The sequence below is a fragment of the Pinus tabuliformis genome, chromosome 5_2, assembly GCF_031772625.1.
Source record: "Pinus tabuliformis cultivar Carrire ecotype Pingquan chromosome 5_2, CPIR1, whole genome shotgun sequence".
NCBI lineage: Eukaryota > Viridiplantae > Streptophyta > Pinopsida > Pinales > Pinaceae > Pinus > Pinus tabuliformis.
The window spans coordinates 379,790,344-379,810,930 of NC_142306.1; positions in this window are offsets into that span (position 1 = coordinate 379,790,344).

Genomic DNA, 20,587 nt, shown 5'->3' on the forward strand with positions numbered 1-20,587 from the left:
TTGTGTGACGCTGGCTAAGAGAAAACCTACAACTACTCAGAGTGAGAGGTATGATGAAAAACAAAGAGATACAAACAAGCTGCAGTGGGGCATTCGAAATGAATATATGCAGAACTAAGTCTGTTAATTGATAAGCCCATCAAATATACAAATAGCGAGTCAAAATTGGTCATGAGAATGCATTCAAAACCGAAAAATATCAAGATTCTAATCTTGATAGGGATTCGGTAGACAGATATGAAATAATTTAGAAGATCGGCAATGGAATGAACTCTGCTTCTGAGCCAAATTATCAGTTCATGATCTCGACTTTCTTCCTGTTTGTTAAAGGAAGGAGGAGCAATTTATTCTTTAGAGGTAACTTGAAAGAATTTGATGATAAAAAATACCATTGTGATAATGAAATTTTGTAAATTTAAGAAACGATTCTGACACTGACACTAAATGGATTTCTAGCATCTTATTCATTAAATAGCTTTATATTGCAATTTCAGTAATTAAAATCTATATTTTTGGAAAATCCTCCGAAATTTAATAAGGAAATTTCAAGAACCGATCTGTATGTTACCACATTACCAGAAAACAAAGCAAGATTTGAAGTTCACGAGAGCAATTTCCTATGTCAGATGCAAAAGCATTTAAAGAAACACGTTTGAAAATAATAGCGTTAAAAAATGAAATTAATTCGTGCTTATCCCAAAGCGATTTGAATTTTGAACATTCATGTATCAAACGATTTTAGCAACCATTATTTCGATGGTCAATGATTTTAAGAATCAGATGGCAGTAGTGAGGTTAAAAAATTGCCATCACTCGTGATTCTGAAATATTATAGAAATGAAACATCTCTTTACGCATTGGCTTCCCCATAAAAATCTCTTTACGCATTGGTAAAATCACAGTAAGCTTTATTTTCCTCCAGTGATCAAATGCATGCATATAAACACAATCAAATGCGTATGTCAGAACTAAGGTGCTATGGCCAACTACAGCAAGGCAGAGGTAAAGGGGCTCTGATACCAAATGTTAGAATATCTACAGTTTCAACAACGATTCTGCATGCGGAATAAACTCAAAGAATCATTGAATCTTAATACCTAGGGATACGAGTTACCTCCAGCCATTGGTGATGTTTTGATGAAGGCCACAGTGAGCTTGCTTGCTTCTTCTTCAGCACTCCAGCTTCTGTCCAAGAAAAAGGAAAAGAACACAAAATTCTAAAGGCACTTCCAAGCTCTGCTATCTCAGCTAGATGGTGTAAAATTGAAGGGGTTTGAGAGAGGAGCTTGGGGACCAAACAGATGAACATATAGCTAAGCTTCCATCAAGCTTCTAAAAGCTATGAGTTAGATGTCCCACAAATCAAGGCAGAGAACTCGAATCAAAGTGATGGACCACTTTAGTAGCTCCTAATTACAAAATTAGTAATTACAGTTGCCTTTTCTTAACTTAAGGAAACTACTGCAGTTGGTTTCCATAAGTTAAGGAAAGACTGCAACTCCATAATTGTAGGCAGCAATTTGTGCAAAACTTAATGGAGCTAACATATAATTAAATTTAGTTTTTCGTAATTGTAATGTTTCCATAATTATTTTCTTTTTTTTTATACTTGGTATTTGAAATCCATTCTCTAGTGGTATAGTTAAATTCAACTTTCACTGCTACATTATCCTCACCTATTATTGTTGCTTCAAACACAATTCCAAGTTCATCCTAGACACGTCTATTTGTACATTGGTCTTTAGTATCTTCACCATGCTCATGTTCTGGATCTTGTACGACATAACTTTTCCCTTCTACAATAGACATGCTTACAATGTTTAGGACAATTGAAGTGTATGTATCTTGTTTATATTCTTATGCTTTAGTAGGCTCTTCCATAATGTTTTTGATTATTTATGTGATATCAAAATCTTTTACAATTTATTCAACAAATTTCTCTATAACAATCTTTTGAGACCAAGGATATGGTCCAATGGTTGGCTGGGGAGGTTTGTTACCCACAGATCCAATGGTCCAATCATGGGCAGGGCTATTTACACTTGAGAACAACTATAGACTCATTATCTTGTATATCTTCCACAGAGTTCTTGACATGGGATTATGCATACCCTTCAAACCTTCACTTTAACCTCCTTTAGTAAACAATGGACTAGTGGTTACTTCCTCTCACTTTAACGGTTGCTATGCCTAGGAGGTGACAAGCAATTATGACAACTTTACTAACAATGAGCGACAAATCATAACAATCTACAACTCCTCTCTAAACAACTCTTTCATGAGCAGTAAGCTCTTCAAATCATCGACCTCAAGGAATGCATCCTTCTTCCTCTTATTATGGTGGCTAACAACGTAATGCAATGGTGACTTATAGTGAATTGCAACAGTGGCTCCCAACTGCTTGTGATGATGGCTCTGTAAATCAGTTAGTAAAATCACTCGAGGACTATTCAAAGTGTGGTGAAAAATGACTATTGAGGTGTTAACTCTGGTTGTGAAAACAATCATTGTGGTGATTCCTAGTAGAGACAGCTCACGACTCCAACTAAAAATAATGGTCGATCTATAGAATACGAACATAAGTTCTTATATAAATAACAATGACAGCTCATGAGAAGGGACGATGGGCGACCTCAGTCTCTTGATGTTGTGGAAGCTATATTGGATGTGCACAACTCCTAAACAAACATTGTGACTCTACATACTATGGCTATAGAATATCAAATAATCTAACTCAAATTGGCTTTGAGTCTTCCTTGGCTGTGATCACAATGATGACTAGAAAATAAATTTACCTGCATATGACAACTTGTAGGTTGCTCACAGTAATGATGACTGTAGTCAAGTCACATGACACATATGATGGCTACAACTGATGGTGGAGGTCTTTGGATTCTCTCTCCTATGGCAACTCTATAGGATAGTCACCTTCATATTTTGGTGTGTGGTGTTGGAAGTAATAATCCCAACCACCGCAATAAACGGTCGGAGAGTAGCCATACATGTCAGACACTTTTGCAGCCATACATGTCATACACTTTTGTAGGTTGCGTCTGTGCTTCAAGACATTTTTGTAGGTTGCATCTCACCATGAAAATAGAAGGTCTGAAGTTAGACGCAAACCATTAAGAAACTCAGAAAAGGCATTTAAATAATTTATGTACTTAGGTAAATAGGTATGGGAAAGCATTAATTCAACAACCTTGGCCACACTCCAGAAACACCTATGCGACTCTGATCACACTCAACAACAACATCAAAATTAATTTTGCTCTGTCATGAATTAAATGTAAAATTATCTGTTGAGTTGAATATGAATGTAAAAATCCATTTTGAAAAAAAGGGGTAGAAGAGTAAGACTGTGTAGAGAGGTTAGAGAGTAAGAAGTAAGAAAAGAGCGTAAGTCTCTATGGAGAAAATGGTGGAGCAATTTTTGGTGGGCGCGTGAAAACAACAGTTACTCTATTGGTGTGTTACTCCGTGTAAATTTAAATTTCTATAAAATTTTATTTTATTACTCTATTGTACTGTGTGTTACTCCGCGTAAATTTAAATTTCTATAATATTTTATTTTATTTTGTAAATGAGCCGGTCTCATGTAGATGTATTTTCATGTTTAATAAATAAATACTAAGTTTTAGTGTGTTTCTCCAAACCTATCTTTTTATTTTTGTTATGAGTATTCATTTAGTCTCTGGAACAGTTCTGAGGTGCACGAAATCCAAGTCTGGGAAATTAACCTTGTGGCGAGCGAAGGTAGCTCCGCAAAATCTGCAATCTGCTTCGCGGTGCATGAACCTAGTTTTTCGAAAGTAGCTTTGCCAAAGCTATAACTCTTTGCCTCTCCCCTCTGCGAAAACAAAAATTAAATTCGCCAAATATTTCTAACATGGTATCAGAGCACGTTAAACTTTGTTAGTGTAAAAACAAGGGTTTTTACTAACAGTAAAAATTGTTTTTGAGTGCACATTATTGTTTAGCATATTTACCAACAGGTGGAAAGTTTTTTTTTACGCTTAAAAATGGAAACATCAAGCACAAGCTTGACTAATCCTCAAATACCTTAGTTTAATAGCAAAAATTATGATTATTGGGCTATTACAATGAAGACCCTGATTTCTTCTCAAGATATTTGGGATTTGGTGGAGAATGGGTTTCAAGAACAAGCAGATCCAACAGCATGCAATGCATTATCCCAACAAGAAAGAGATGTGTTAAGGGACAACGGGAAGAAGGATTTAAAAGCCTTGTTTTATATCTTTTAAGTAGTTCATGAAAGTATTTTCCCAATGGTTGCAGCGACAACGAAGTCTAAGCAAGCACGGGACATCTTCCAGACAACCTACCAAGGCATGGCAAAGTCAAGACAACAAAGATGCAAATGTTGAGGAGAGATTTTGAAACACTTTGTATGAAAGAGTTTGATAATATAGACTAAATTTTTAACATGTAATTGGGTTGGTTACTCAAATCAGGTCTCATGGTGAGACACTTGAGGAAAGAAGAATAGTTGAGAAAACTTTAAGAAGTCTGCCAGAAAGGTTTGAGGCCATTGTTGTGGCCATGGAAGAAATAAAGGATCTCTTGCAGTTTTCAGTGGATGAGCTTAATGCATCACTGGTTTCTCATGAACATAGACTAAACAGAGCAACAAGCTCCTCATTGGAGCATGTCTTCAAGGCACAAGTATCATTTGGTCAAGGTCAAGGCAGAGGAAGATCATATGCTAGAGGAAGAGGAAGAAGCCCAAACAGAGGTGGAAGAAGCAGCCCTTCAAGCTCAAATGGAGGTAGCAATCAACATCCAATTCAAGGCCCAAGCCAAAATAAAGCACAAGGTCAGAGGTATGATAAATCTCAAGTTAAATGTCATTACTTTAAGAAGTATGGTCATTATGCAAATGAATGTAGAAAGAAGCAATATGAAATTAGTAACAAACCAATTGTAAATTTCACAAGAGAAAATTAGAACCATGATAGCATGTTTTTAGCTTGTAATATAGCACCAGAAAAACAGAGTGATATATGGTGTATAGATTCAGGATATAGCAGCCACATGTCAGGAAACATAGAAATGTTTTCTGATCTAGATGAAAGCGTGAAATTTGAAGTGACATTAGGGACTAATAGCAAAGTCTCTCTCATGGGTAAAGGAAGATTTAACATTCTAACAAAGAAGGGGGAGAAAAAATACATCTTTGATGTTTAATTTGTCCTCAGTCTGAAACATAATCTCATGAGCGTTGGACAACTCATGCAGAAAGGCTACAATGTCTTCTTCAAAAATGATGTGTGCACAATTTTGGATAGGCCTCCAAGTAGACACTTGATTGCAAAGGTTCAGATGACAGACAATAAAATGTTTCCCCTGAAAATAATATCAGATTTGCATAAAGAAGGTGCGCAAGCACAACTATCTATGAACTCACAAGAAAATGGAAGAAAAGGGGCAGCTGTCACACAAGTAAACTTTCTAGTAGAGGTAAAATATGAAAACTGGTTATGGCACTTGAGATTTGGACATCTCAACTTTGGAGGTTTGAATTTGCTGTATAGGAAAGGCATGGTGAAGGGTTTACCACTCATAGAAAAACGAGACAGCATATGTGAAGGATGTATCTTGGGCAAGCAACATACAGAGACATTTCCAGCAGGAAAGTCTGTGAGGGCAAACACACCTTTGGATATTGTCCACTCAGACCGATGTGGACCAATGGAAACACCATCAATTGGTGGCAGCCACTATGTATTGACATTCATAGATCACTACACAGGGAAGACATGGGCCTTTCTCCTAAAAAAGAAAAGCGAAGTGTTTGAGCACTTTCACCAATACAAGGCTCTTATTGAAAGCAAAGTGGACCCTACATCAAAGTCCTTAGGACAGAGAGAGGTGGAGAATACATCTCAAACAACTTCCTTCAATTTTGCAGGGAGCATGGAATTCACAGGAAGTTTACAACAAGATATACACCACAGAAAAATGGTGTGGCAGAAAGGAAAAATAGGACCATTATGGAGATCGCAAGGAGTATGTTAAAGGAAAAGCATTTTCCAAATGACTATTGGGTTGAAGCTATCGCTTATGCAGCATATATCTTGAGTAGATGTCCAAGAAAAAGTGTCCAGAACATTGTTCCTACAGAGGCATGGAGTGGAAGAAAACAAAATGTCACTCACATGAAAATTTTTGGATTTTTGGCTTACGCACATGTCCTGGATGAGTTGAGAAAAAAGTTGGATAGCAAGGGGAAGAAATGAATATTTGTTGGATATAGTGATGAATACAAGGCATACAAACTCTACAATCCATTAACCAAGAAGTTCATAATCAGAAGACATGTGCAGTTCATAGAAGAGGAAGCATGGGATGGAAGTTTAGAAAAGACAGTCAATGCCAAAGCATGCATACCAAATGAGAAGAGAGAGGAATTAACAACAACAAGTAATTCCTCAACAGTGACTCCCTCTACTCCTATTCAAGCGTAGCAAGGCAGGCAGTAAGCAATTCCATCAACAAATAATAATACAGTTTCGCGCAACCAAGCAAGCGCTTCTCCAAGCACACCATCAAGCATGACACCAAGTCACGTATCATGCCCATCTTTAGCGAGCACAAGAAGGCCAAAATTCAGTTTTTCAAATGAAATTTATGGGCAAGATGAAGTTGATAGTAGTGCATGCCTCAATTCCTTATATGCATTATTTTGTCATGTAGATTACCCAATCCACTTTGAAGATGCAGTCAAAGAAGAAAAATGGGTTGTAGCAATGGAGGAAGAAATAGGAGCAATAGAAACAAATGACACATGGGAGTTAGTGAGCCTTCTGAAAGGAAAACATGTTATTGGAGTGAGTTGGGTATAGAAGACCAAAAGTAACATTGAGGGAAAGATTGAAAGGCAGAAAGCAAGGCTAATTGTCAAAGGATACAAGCAGTAGCATGGAAGAGATTATGCAGAGACGTTCACACCAGTTACGCGGATGGAGACAGTGTACGTAGTTGTGGAAATTACTGTGCAACATAATTGGACAGTGTATCAGATGGACGTAATGTCAACTTTCTTGAATGGAGTGCTGAAAGAGGAAGTGTATGTCACGCAACTGCCTAGTTATGAGATTGAAGGAAAAGAAGACAAAGTATATCGGTTGAAGAAAGCTCTTTATGGATCGAAGCAAGCACCGCACGCATGGTATAGCAGGGTAGATGCTTACTTGTTGGATAATGGTTTCAACAAATGTGATGGTGAGCCTACTCTCTACATCAAAGAGAGGGAAGGTAATATTCTCATTATCATCTGATATGTAGATGACTTGATCTTTACAGACAGTGATGATTTCCTCATCGTTGATTTTAAACAAGTCATGAAAAGTGAATTTGAAATGACTGCTTTGGGATTGTTAAGATATTTTTTTGGCATAGAAGTGAAGCAAATAGAAAATGGCATTTTTATCTCTCAAGAAAAGTATGTGGAAATTTTTTTAGAGAGGTTTAAAATGCAAAATAACAAGTTCTCACCAACTCCAACTGTCATAGGGTTGAAGTTGAGCAAAGAAGATTGCAGCAGAAATGTCAGTCTGACATTATACAAAAGCATGATAGGCAGGCTAATGTATTTGATCGCCACTAGGCTAGATATAATGTAAGTAGTAAGTTTGATGTCAAGGTTCATGGAGACACCCAAGGAAACACATTGGCAAGCAACAAAAAGGCTTTTGAGTTATGTCAATTTGACAAAACAATATGATGTTTTGTACACAACAACCACTGATTTCAGGCTGGTTGGTTACACTGACACTGATTGGGAAGGTAGTGTCAATGATAGAAAGAGCACATCAGGATATGTTTTTCATTTGGGTTCTGGAGCCATTTCATGGGCCTCCAAGAAGCAGCCAATAGTGTCACTGTCAGCAATAAAAGGTGAATATGTCACAACAACAACAGAAACGTGTCAGGCAGTTTGGATGAGGAGGATGTTGAGGGATCTTCGTCATGACCAAGAGGGCGCGACAACTATTTTCTATGACAACACCTCAACAATTGCATTGTCAAAGAATTTTGTCTTCCACAAAAAGACCGAGCATATTGATGCTAAATATCATTTTATTAGAGAGTTGATTAACAATGATGAAATTGTGTTGCAGCACTACAGGTCACAGGAATAACTTGCTGATATTTTCAGAAAGCCATTGGCATAAGAAAAATTTGTTTATCTCAAAAACTGTTTGGAAATTTTCAATGGCGGCAGTTGTGATTAAGGGGGAGTTCTTGAAATAATAATCCCAACCAACACAATAAATAACCCGAAAACAACCATACATGTCAGACACTTTTGCAACCATGCATGTTAGAAACTTTTGAAGGTTGTGTCTGTGCTTGAACACATTTTTGTAGGTTGCGTCTCACCGTGAAGATAGAAGGTCCGAAGTCAGATGCGAACCATTCAGAAACTCAGAAAAGGCATTTAAAGAGTTTATGTACTTAGGTAAATAGGTATGGGAAAGCATTAATTCAATAACCTTGCCCACACTCTAGAAACACTTGCGCGACTCTGATCACACTCAACAACAACATCAAAATTAATTTCACTCTGTCATGAATTAAATGTAAAATTGTCTATTGAGTTAAATATGAATGTAAAAATCCATTTTTAAAAAAGGGGTGGAAGAGTAAGACTGTGTAGAGAGGTTAAAGAGTAAGAAGTAGGTAAAGAGCGTAAGTCTCTATGGAGAAAATGGTGGAGCAATTTTTGGTGGGCGTGTGAAAAAAACAGTTACTCTATTTTACTGTGTGTTACTTCATGTAAGTTTAAATCTCTATAAAATTTTGTTTTATTTTGTAAATCAGCCACTATCTCATGTAGATGTATTTTCATGTCTAATAATTGAATACTAAGTTTTAGTGTGTTGCTCCAAACCTATCTTGTTATTTTTGCTGTGAATATTCATTAAGTCTCTGGAATAGTTCCAAAGTGCACGAAATCCAAGTTTTGGAAATTAGCCTCGCGGTGCGTGAAGGTAGCTCCGTGAAATCGGCTTCACGGTGTGTGAACCTAATTTCACGAAAGTAGCTTCGCGAAGTTATAACTCTCTGCCTCTCCCCTCCACGAAAATGAAAATTAAATTCGCCAAATATTTCTAACATGTGGGTTCACAAGCCCTCAACGAATGTTGGTTTTTGTTTATGGACCAATGGATAGAAAGTTTGCTTTATGGGCTGCGCACAATATCCATGACTCTCATTGGATGTGGCACATAATATTTAGATGACACAAAACCTTCTTAAATACTTTAGCTATAATCCAATTTGATGTATAGACATAGGGGGAAACAAACAATTAACACACTTAAAAATGGGTTGATTCTCAATTGATTTATTCAATTCCTTAAAGGTATATGTCTTAAAATATTCAGGACCACTAAGAGTAGTTATGCTAATATTTAACTAACACACACATCATTGATAGTTGGCTGAAAACTAAATTTAGCTTTCTAAAAGTAACCCAAAATGGACTAGATGACTTTAGTTCACCTGAGAGATTATTCTCTAACATTTTCAATCATTTTAGTTAAGAATCATTTCGAAGCTAATTTCAGGCTGACAATAGGACTTGTGTGATGTAATACAACGAGGAACTACTTCGACACATGAGAAAATAGACTTACATAGGCTTCGATGGTCGATGAGCTAGATCATTGGCTGGTCAATGGTTGATGCACTAGATCATTGGATGGCCAATGGAGTATTAATGGTCTATGCACTGGATAGGTGGAGTTCTCATAGTCAATGCACCAGACTTTTGTTTATTGCCATGCAGAAAATAATAATTAAGATGATGCCAACATTAATAATTAAGGACTACCTTTGTGGGCATCAGTGACATTGGTCTTAGAACTATATATTTATGTTGGGAATGGTTAAAGAAATAAATAAAAGTGTTTATTAGGTCACTACTCTACAATGATACATATGATCTATATGATCTATGCGGTGGTATTAGTTTGCACTGTACCAAAAATTTTACACAAAATTTTCACAGTTTGAAATGTCGGCTATAGGTTTTTAATTTCCTTAGGTGATGACATTGAACTGTTGCTGCATTAAGGCTCCAAATCCTGATGCAGAAACACATATAAATTAAATGCTAACTTTACGACTCCCGCGTAGTAAACTATAAACCCAATACGCAAGCTTGCTTTTACACTTTCATGATTGTTTTCATCATATAAAACCAGAACTAGAATACCAACCCTATACCTGTTATTTTTTCTGTCATAATTGCTTGGTCTTTCATCAATCAATCTGTGGGTATAGTCCTCATACTCCTCCAATGGCCACACCAACAATGTCGGTGAATGTGATGTTGGCGATCCACGAGAAGAAAACAATTTCGATCGTTTTGTAACTAACCTCCCTGGTAGTACATCATCATTCATAGTTACCAAATTCGGCCGAATCGGCTTGCAAAATTCGAATATTCGGCAGTTCGATTCGGTTCGGTGATTAATATGGTTAAATTCGATTTGGTTCGGTGATTAATACGGTTAAATTCGATTCGAGGGAAATATATTAGGTTTGGTTTCTTCTCCCAAATCATAGAACTGACGTGGATGGACTTGGTATTATTAAGGAGGGTGAGACTCGTAGTATTTCCACCGATTAGAGAACAATTTTAATTTCCCTTGCTTGAACAAAGAAAAGAAAAATTGAAAATATCAGTGAAATTAGGAAAAATCTGTTTTTTCAATTTTCAATTTAGAAAAGAAACATAAAATTTATTCTTTCTTTGTTATAAGATTCTATGAATAGAAATAAATAGAGCTTAGATGGCATATATAAAGAAGAAAAATAAAAAAGTTAAAAAGGCAGAATAAAATAGAAGGTAAAATTGATATTACAAAATTTGTGTTTTTTCAATCTTGGAAACCGTGTGAAGTAACTTAATTTTAAGTAATTAGTTTTTATTTATGGAAGGTTTGATGTTTTAGAGAGAAAAGATGAATATTAAATTTTTTAGATAATTTTATTTCTAAGATTGTTATATTATTTAAAATTAATAAAAAATATTCATAATTTAAAATAAATTGAGAAAAAATTAATAAAAGAAATGTTTTTATGATGTCTATTATCGAATTTTTTGCGAATTGAATTTTTTCATTGTAATTTTTATCGTATCAAATCGAATTCGAATTCGAATTCGAACTTGGTAACTATGTCATTCACTACTTAGAGTGTGAGGTGCAAAACATAAAAATGATTTAAAGACTGTGAAGCAGACGTGCGACGACGTGGAGAAGGACTTAGACACACTTGAATCCCATCATGATCTGTTGCAAAATTACTACAATGCCATGTGCATTCCTAGAAATGAAATTCCCCATCTCTAAAGAAAAGGAACACTTCCACACTTTGAACTTCACCCGGTATAAGCCTTTCAAACAAAACAAGAAGGCCTTGCAACAGAACGTCCAATTGGAGTAAGCCACGATGGCGTTCAATTTCGTTGCAATTCAAAGCCACATCACTCTTTCCACATATTGAAAACCTACCAATGGGATAAAGCAACCGTGCAATGCATTCCAAGCTGCCAAAAGGTGTTTTATTTTTAATGTATGTGTCAAGGATGAGGCTAGCATTGTACCTTTGCTGAAATAACCTATCGTGTCTGGATGATTCTGAGGAGCTTCATAGAAACCACTGTGCATGGATATTTGACTATGGTGTGCGTCATCGCCCAATGGTGGATGACAAACAACCATTGAAGTTTGTGTGTCATGACGGTCTTCAGGCAACAAATCCCATTGATGTTTTCGATAATGGACAAATATGTGCTTCCTAGGCTCCATTGAGGTTTTAATTTGTGGTTTAATAAATTTGAATTCAAATATATAACAAAAAAAAATAGATTCTCTCATTGATCCCCTTTAACAATTTATTTTATTTTATTTTACCTAGGATGTTTTGAAATATTTCAATGATCATAATGGTAAATTTTCCATATTTTCCAATACTTAGATAAAGGGAAATATCAGAGGCATTCTCAATTTATTTCTGACCTCCCTCAACACATTCCTAAGGGAGGAAGTTATGAGAGAAATCAAATGTTCTCCAAAACACTATTTTACAAGCCGACCGATTCGAAACTGACTCGGCCGAGTCGAACCGAGTCATTAGCCTGAGGAGTGACCCGGCCACCTAACCGGTTCGGTTGAACGAGTCACACATGACTCGGCCGAGTCATCCAATGACTCGGCCGAGTCATGTGTGACTCGGTCAACCCGGTCGGGTCCGTTATGACTCGGCCGAGTCACACTTGGGACGGCTGGGCAGCGTAAAAAATAAAAAAAAAATCATTTTTTTGGTAATTTTTCAAATGTTTAATGCAGTTTATGGATTCCAAAGGGTAATAGTAATTTGTTAAATGCTTTTGGGGTCCATTTCCCCCTCCCAAACCCTATTTAAGACACCCAAATGCTCTCATTCACTCAGAGCAGTCTTATGCATTTGAGTGAGAGTCTTCTTTGAGAATTAGTGAGCAGTTCTTGAGCTTGTTTTGGAGCAGCAGTGAGGAGTCTTGGAGGAGCATTGTAGCTGGAGTGAGGAGCTTCTTGGGCAGCCATTTGGAGCAGCATTGAGGAACTGATTCTTGGAGCAAGCTTGAGTAGGCAGTTTGTGCCTGGAGGTATTTTTTTCCACCTCTATAAATCTGTTTTTGCTTAGTAAATTTTAGGTGCATATCAAGAAAGCTTAGAGAGTGTCTTTTGTCAAATAAATGAACATTGAATCAATTTTTTTTTTTTCATTTTCAGATTGTTTTCCTACTCAAAAAATGGCACCTAGAGCAAAAGATCCTACTTGGGCATATGTTGAAATGGTTGATAGTCAGATGCATTGCAAATTTTTCCATAGGAAAATTAAGGAAGGTCCTGGGGGCATTAATAGGCTGAAACAACACTTGGCAAGGATTAGAGGCCAAATTACCCCATGTACCTCATCAGAAATTGGGGAGATTAGAAAGAATTTGTTGGCCAGCTTTGAGAAATTTAAAGAAGATAAGGCTAGGCAAAAAGAGATACAGGCTGAAATTGGGAGGAAGAGGGAGATACAAAAAATGATGGCTACCAACCCCCACTATGATTTTGAGGGTTCTTCCTCTATCCCTCAAACTAAGGCATCCAACCCTTTCTGTTATGTTCCTCCCTCTTTTGGTTCTGTTCAAGATAAGGGAAAGGGTAGAATGAATTTGAAAAAGGGTGATGTTATTTCACTCCCTCCTCTCCATCAGATGCACATGGTCCTGAAGTTAGTAAAGGTCAAATTCAGCCCACTTTAGATGACCATTGGAAGAAAGAATTGAGGGAGACTGCTTGTGACTACATAGCTAGATGGTTGTATGATGCTGATATCCCCTTTAATGCTGCTCGTTCACCATATTATGAGCCTATGTTTGATGCCATACATGCTGTTGGAAAAGGCTTCAAAGGCCCTACTATGCAAGAGCTAAGGGGGTTTCGTTTGCAAAAAGAAATTCAATCCATTAATGAGTATTTGCAAGAGTTCAGAGACTCATGGGCAAGAATAGGGTGTACCATCATGTCAGATGGATGGACTGATCAAAGAAACCGTACCATCATAAACTTTCTTGTCTTCTGCCCACAGGGAACCATGTTTTTAAAATCAGTTGATGCATCTGATAAGGTAAAAGATGGCCACTTGTTGTTTCAGCTATTGGATCAGGTTGTTGAGGAGGTGGGGGTGGCTAATGTTGTTCAAATCATCACAGATAATGCCTCTAACTATGTTCTTGCTGGTAAACTGTTAGAGGAAAAACACAAGACCATCTTTTGGACCCCATGCGCTGCACATTGCATAGACCTCATGCTTGAGGATATTGGAAAATTAGATTGGGTCAGAAACACTGTAGATCATGCCAAAAGCATAACAAAATTTATCTACAATCATACACTGGTTTTGAGTCTCATGAGGAAACACACTGGAGGCAAGGATATTATTAGGCCTGCCATCACTAGATTTGCTACACATTTTTTGACATTGCAATCTATGCTTTACCAACATAGAAACTTGCAAAAGATGTTTTCCAGTGATGAATGGAATCAAAGAAATTGGTCTAACAAACCAGAAGGCAAAGAATTGAAAAGGAAAGTCCATGAAGAAACTTTTTGGAGAAAGGCAACAGAGATTGTGAAGCTTGCTGAGCCACTAGTTAAGGTGTTGCGGTTGGTGGATGGGGAAAGGTTGGCTATGGGCTTCATTTATGGGGCTATGGATCAAGCAAAGGAGCAAATAAAGACATCATACAAGGATAGAGTGGCAAAGTATGGGCCCATTTGGGAAATCATTGATGAAAGATGGAACAATCAACTACATCGCCCTATACATGCAGCTGGGTATTTTTTGAACCCACGGTATCATTATAAAGCTAAGGAGTCAGGAGCTTTGAGGGGGGAGGTCAGAGATGGACTGGTTGATTGCATTGAATGCATGATCCCATCGGAGTCTGATCAGCTGGAGATACATCAACAGGTCACATCCTTCAGCAATGCAACAGGTACCTTTGGGAAGAACCTAGCAAATATTGCAAGACAAGCAGATGAGCCAGGTAAACAAAAATTTCAATTTTCAATTTCTTAATGGTTTTACAGTTTTACTTTTTTTATTAAAGTTTGTTAAATCATTTATAATTTGAAAGTTAGATATAATTTGTAATTTTGTTGAGCTTCAGCCTTCATCTAACTCATAATTCATTACACTCCTATGTTTTTTGTAGTACAATGGTGGGAGGCCTTTGGTGGCCAGTGCCCTGAATTGCAAAGGTTTGCAATTCGTATTTTGAGTCAAACTTGCAGTGCATCTGGGTGTGAGCGCAATTGGTCTGTCTTTGAGAGGATTCACACAAAGAAGAGAAACCGTTTGGATCAAAAACGGTTGAATGATCTAGTTTTTGTCCAATACAACCTTCGGCTTAGACGAAACCAATTGCTGAACAAAAGACTTGATTCAGATCCCATTGTGTTGGAAGACATTGATCCAACATCAGATTGGGTAGTGGAGAGTCGTCCACCAGAGTTTGATCCTGATGAGGATCTTGATGAACTTGAACATGTTGTTCAACTTCAGCCTGTTCAGTTGAATGCAGATCCCAATCCACCAGCCTCAGTCTCACAGCCAGCAAGGACTCCAGTTGTAGGTGCTTCCTCTGCTCAGCCACGACAGAAGCACAACCGCATATCTACTCTATCTGAGCTTGCATCTGCTGCACAGCCTGCTAGTGGTACTGGTACCACTTCTACAGTTGCAGTTGGAGACGATGATGATGATGAGGAGGAGCCATGGGGCCCCTTGTCTGACTTTGATGATGATGATCCAGAGATTGGTCGAGATGATCTTGGCTCCTCTAGCAGTAGCTACTAGCCAGTAGTACTAGTATTGCAGTCTGGTCACCATCACAGTTACTTTTGTTGTAGAGGCCATTTCTAGCCTCCTTGGTTATTTCTATTTTGTTTTGAGTCTTTGATCATGTATGACAGTTGACTATGTATTGCCATTGGGTACCATTTTGATATAGTGGATTGGTTCATGAGCCTAATTTGATCATATGTTGTCTTCCATCTATATTATAATGCTGTGTGTTTGGAAACATGAATGAAAATCTTTAAAATTATGTTTAAAATATTTAAAATTATGTTTTTTAATTAAAAAAATAAATATTTAATGTATTTTTTACAACGACCGAGTCATTGAAATCGAGCCGGCCGAGTCATTACCGTTTCGGAGTCGGAGTCGAAGTCGATCCTCGGCCGAGTCAGAGTCGGAGTCGGAGTCTTAAAACATTGCTCCAAAATATATTTACAAGATGTTTTGAAAATGTTTCTAATCGCTAGTGGCGGTGTTTCACGACAGGTGAGACAAAAGCACCGTTAGAAATTTACAAAATGGCATATTATTTTTTAAATTTATATATGGAAATAATATTGTGGTTGGTAAATAGAATACTTTCGTGGATATTTTTGGCTCACAAATTTTCTAAGATTGGAAGGAAGAAATTATAGTATGTGTTGCCAGCCATCCTTCCCTTCCTTTACTCAATAGTTGGTTAATCTGCATTAGCAAGTGGAAACATCAAGACAAAGTCCTTATTATCACAGAGGGTTATGATACTTTATACAAAGTGAATAGAAAATGGCTTCGGCATGTTGTTCGCATTCCTTCTGCTCCAGATTTATAGACAACAAATCAATTTGCACCCCAAGTTTGTGGTTAAGAAGTGCATTTGACATGTATTGAGGTTTAAATTAGATTTTACAATCATTTTGTTTCATTATTTTATTTTTATCCTGCTTCTGCTTCCGATTATATTGTTCAAGTCAAATTCATATTAAATGTGACGTACTATTTTTTATGGGTTTTATCTCACATAATTAACCTATATAAACTTATATAAAGAAGTAGTGACATGCCACTATGTGGCTCTTGTTTTCAATTTAGAACGTAAACAAACATTTGATATATAACAATACATGATTTTAAGAAGCAACATTTTAAAATATAATGAAACTAATAATGATGAATATTTGTAATACATTAATATATTACTTTACATATTAACACATTAATAATACATTAATTTACACATCAACACATTGGCAATATATCAACTATACATAATCTATACATTAACATAAGTCACCTACAAAATATTAATAATACATTAATTTACACATTAATACGTTGAAAATATACTAACTATAAATAATTGATACATTACAGTAACATAAGTCACATAGAATTGACAATGGTTAGATATAGTTAACATGGTCAATTATAGTCTACATGGGGCACATGTTAAATTATGTTCAACCAAAGGCATCCTGTTCAACATGCCCATAGTCAACCATAGGCATCATGCCTATAATGAACATGGGTGCCATGCCTAACCATAGTCACTATGGGAAATATGGTCTATCTATTAGTAAAAACTCACAAACAAAAGTCAACTATAGAAAAACATAGTAAACTTGGATGAAGTTGATTTTGGTTGACTATGTGATGCGCTCTTGTTGTTGGTAGGGCTCTTAAAGCCACCAAGAAACTCTGCTTGCCAAAAATCCTTCCTCAACTCGTGGTTATAAAAGATTAAAGTTCTTTTAATTTTGATGTATTTTTTTTGGTTTGGATCCTTAGATCCTTCTATTAGTTTTCATCCTCACACAAAGTTATAGTATGAAACAAATTTGCTTCCCACATACTCAACACTCAGATAGATTGTTTCTATCTATTTTTATACTTTGACTAATTTAATATCATATCCTTTACTTCATCAAAAGAAAGTGCATCCTTACAGGATTAACTATGTGTAACTAAATCCTATAACTTGATAGCAAGCCCCTCTGGTGGCTTGCTCTACTATTCCCAAGATCCTTCCCTCTTGTTGCGTCAAGAGGCACATTCTACAACCCAGTATGACCCTGATGCATAAGTATGTCACTTCCTCAAAATTTAGTAAAAATAATTTTTCGCTAATGTCGGTCAATTTACATTATATATAACTTTTTAATCTTATTAATGGACTATGACTAATTATTAAAATATAACTGTATTTTAATGGATAGTAAATTACCTCACGAGTTTCGTAGTTCCTTTATCATATACATGAATTGAATGGATCATAAATTTACCATTAACATATTTTTTTACCACGTTAAATTTTTAAACTAGGTAAAATTTTAAACATTTTACTCTTTACTAAAGCCAATGTCATTTCTTAAATGAAAGGAAAAATGTTGATTCAACACAAAGAATCGAAAATATTGCTCCAAAATCTTTTAATACTTCTTTTAACAAAACATTTGTAAAAAGAATCTTTAAAAGGAAAATCCATATCGTAGAGATATATGAAAATCTTTAAAGACAAATATTTCCACATCAAAGTTGTAATATTGGATTTTTTTTCTTTTTTGTTAAGCTTGGAAAGACCTTTCATTTTTTATTTGTAATAGGAAAATTTACACCACATAGATTGGCTCAGTGGCCTCAACTTGCCCAATGGGAAACCAAGTCTGTTGGCCACCTATCCTCATTGTAAGACATCCAAAAGCAATAGAGTTTTAATATCTCTAACCAAGCTATATATGTCTTTGTTTCATGACCAGACTCTATATTTCTATCTATACATATACTTGCCTGCCGAAAAGTAAATGCTAATTGCATATATAACAAAAGCAAACATGAGAAACTGACTAGCCCTTCTTCTCCTCCGAGGTCAGTTCCACTAGCGCAGGATCCTTAATATTTTCTCTACGCATCACTGACAGTTCCAAGATGCATGGAATGTGTCTTTCGAGTCTGTCCAAATTAATATCTTGCTTATGGAGTTGGACTTGAATTTTCTCCATATCTTGTTTGTAGCTTGGCATGCCTTGGAGAGAAACCATCATACCTACTGAGATCTATTCCATGGCCTTACCCAACAACCTTTTCATTAGCCAGTAGAGGTACGATGTCTGCTTAAATTTTGTTATTGTGCCCCTTGTGTTCCTAGGATCTGGGACGAGTGTCCTCCAATTTTCCATATCCTCCTCCGTCTCACTGCCATGCTTAGTTTCCTATTCCCATTCCTCCAACAGATTCTAGATGCTTTCATCCGTGCCCTAACTATATGCCTCGATATGCCTCAGTAGCTTCACTGATAAGATGCTCTACTAATTTTCTCCCTCTGCGGGGTTCCAACGTGCTCAGGTCCTTATCCTTTCTAGGCTCTCGACCTCGTCTTCTAGGTTCGCGGCCTCTCATAGGCCAAGTCATGTCAATGATTCTCAAAACCTGTTCATAGCAAGAATTTGTTAATGAAAATAAATTTGACATACTATGGCAATAGTTGCTTCCCTGAATTGAATTATTGATGTTGTTAGCCTCCCCATGCTTCTCCCTTTTCCTTTTACTATTAGTAACAGAGCCAGAATGGGTGGAGAGCTAGTCCTTAGAAATGGCTGGTCTCCAAATCCCTTCTGTCATCTCCCACCTCCACCCCCACTGCCTCTCATATGTCATAAGCTTGTCAATCCCTGGCCGAGGCGATGCAAGTGAGCCCAGCCTCAGGCCAACAGGTTGCCATCCTTGAATTGCAGCCCCTTTCCCCTCTGCCCAATAAACTAGAGCAATACAACTGTCATTTTCATACCTGACGCCCCCCTCAAGGGCCCTAGAAGTTCTTTTAACGAGGGAGTTTCTCATAATACCCCAGCAATTGGAGTGGTTTCAGAAGCAGGGCCAAGCTCCTATACAACATATTAACTAACCCTCACTTCCCTCAACAAGAGACTCATAGCCTCTACCTACCAGACCCCATTGACAAGCCCCACTCAACTTTCGATATGCTGTACCCAAGTTCCCATTGCTAAACAATCCAAGGTCAATATAGCCAGAGGTAGAGTCAATACCCAACAAGCACAATACATAGACACATAGCCAAACCATTGTACCTAGTCACCTTCTCCATTTCCCCCAGCGTTTCTCCCGATTACCATTCCCATTTATCCCCCAACCAGGTCTTCATTTCAAAGTAGGCAAAGAGCCAAGAAACATACCTGTTACTGATTGTAGGATGTCTCCAAGTTTGATGCCAAGGATGTGGAGGCCCTCCCTTTCCCCTACTCCAAATCTTTTGTCTACAAGCAAACTCACCAACCTTATCCACCTGTCTACCCTTAGCTTCTATAAAATGCGCCCCTCTGCTATCATCTCTGCCATCTTTCCCACCACCCTTGTATGCACTCATGCCAAGGGCTACTTCACCCATCACTTTGAGTGTTTGTGGGGCAGTGGTATGTAAATCATATGTACACCTCATTACTTTTTGCAGGCATTTCAACTGATAGCACACACCCCGATCGGAAAATATTAATTTGATGTAGTTTTATTATAAATTTTTCTATCATATCATGTAAAAAGTATAATTAAATCTAATATTGATATTATAAAAATAATATTATGTTTAATATTAATATATTCTAATTATATTAATATTATGAAATTTAATAACTTTATATTAATGCAATATTCAATTTAATATAATATTCAATTTTTTATATTATAGGGGGAATCACAAGGGAGAGGAGGACACACAATGAAGGAGCGGGAGAGGAGTGAGAGTGGGAGAGAAGGGTAAGAGAGAGATAGGGGAGCCACAAAGATGAAGGGGGGAGAGAGACACTGACAAGATTGGACGAAAGAGAGAGGGGGGGGGGAGAGAGATAGTGACAAGGTTGGAGGGATAGAGAGAGAGAGATGAGAGAGGGGGACAGGGTAGGAGGAGGGCCATAATGACAAGGTTGGAGGGGTAGAGAGAGAGAGATGGGAGAGAGAGAGGGAGGTAGGACAAAAAGGTTGATGGGAAGGACCAGAGAGATGACTTGAGAGAGAGGAGGAGAGAGGGAGGGAAAAAGAGATGGATTTGTAGGGAGAGAGAGGGAGTGAAGGATAAAGACATAGAGAGAAAATTTGGGTGAGAGAGTGACAAGAGAGAGTGTGTATGTTTTTGGGTGAGATAGAGAGACAAAGTAGGAGAGAT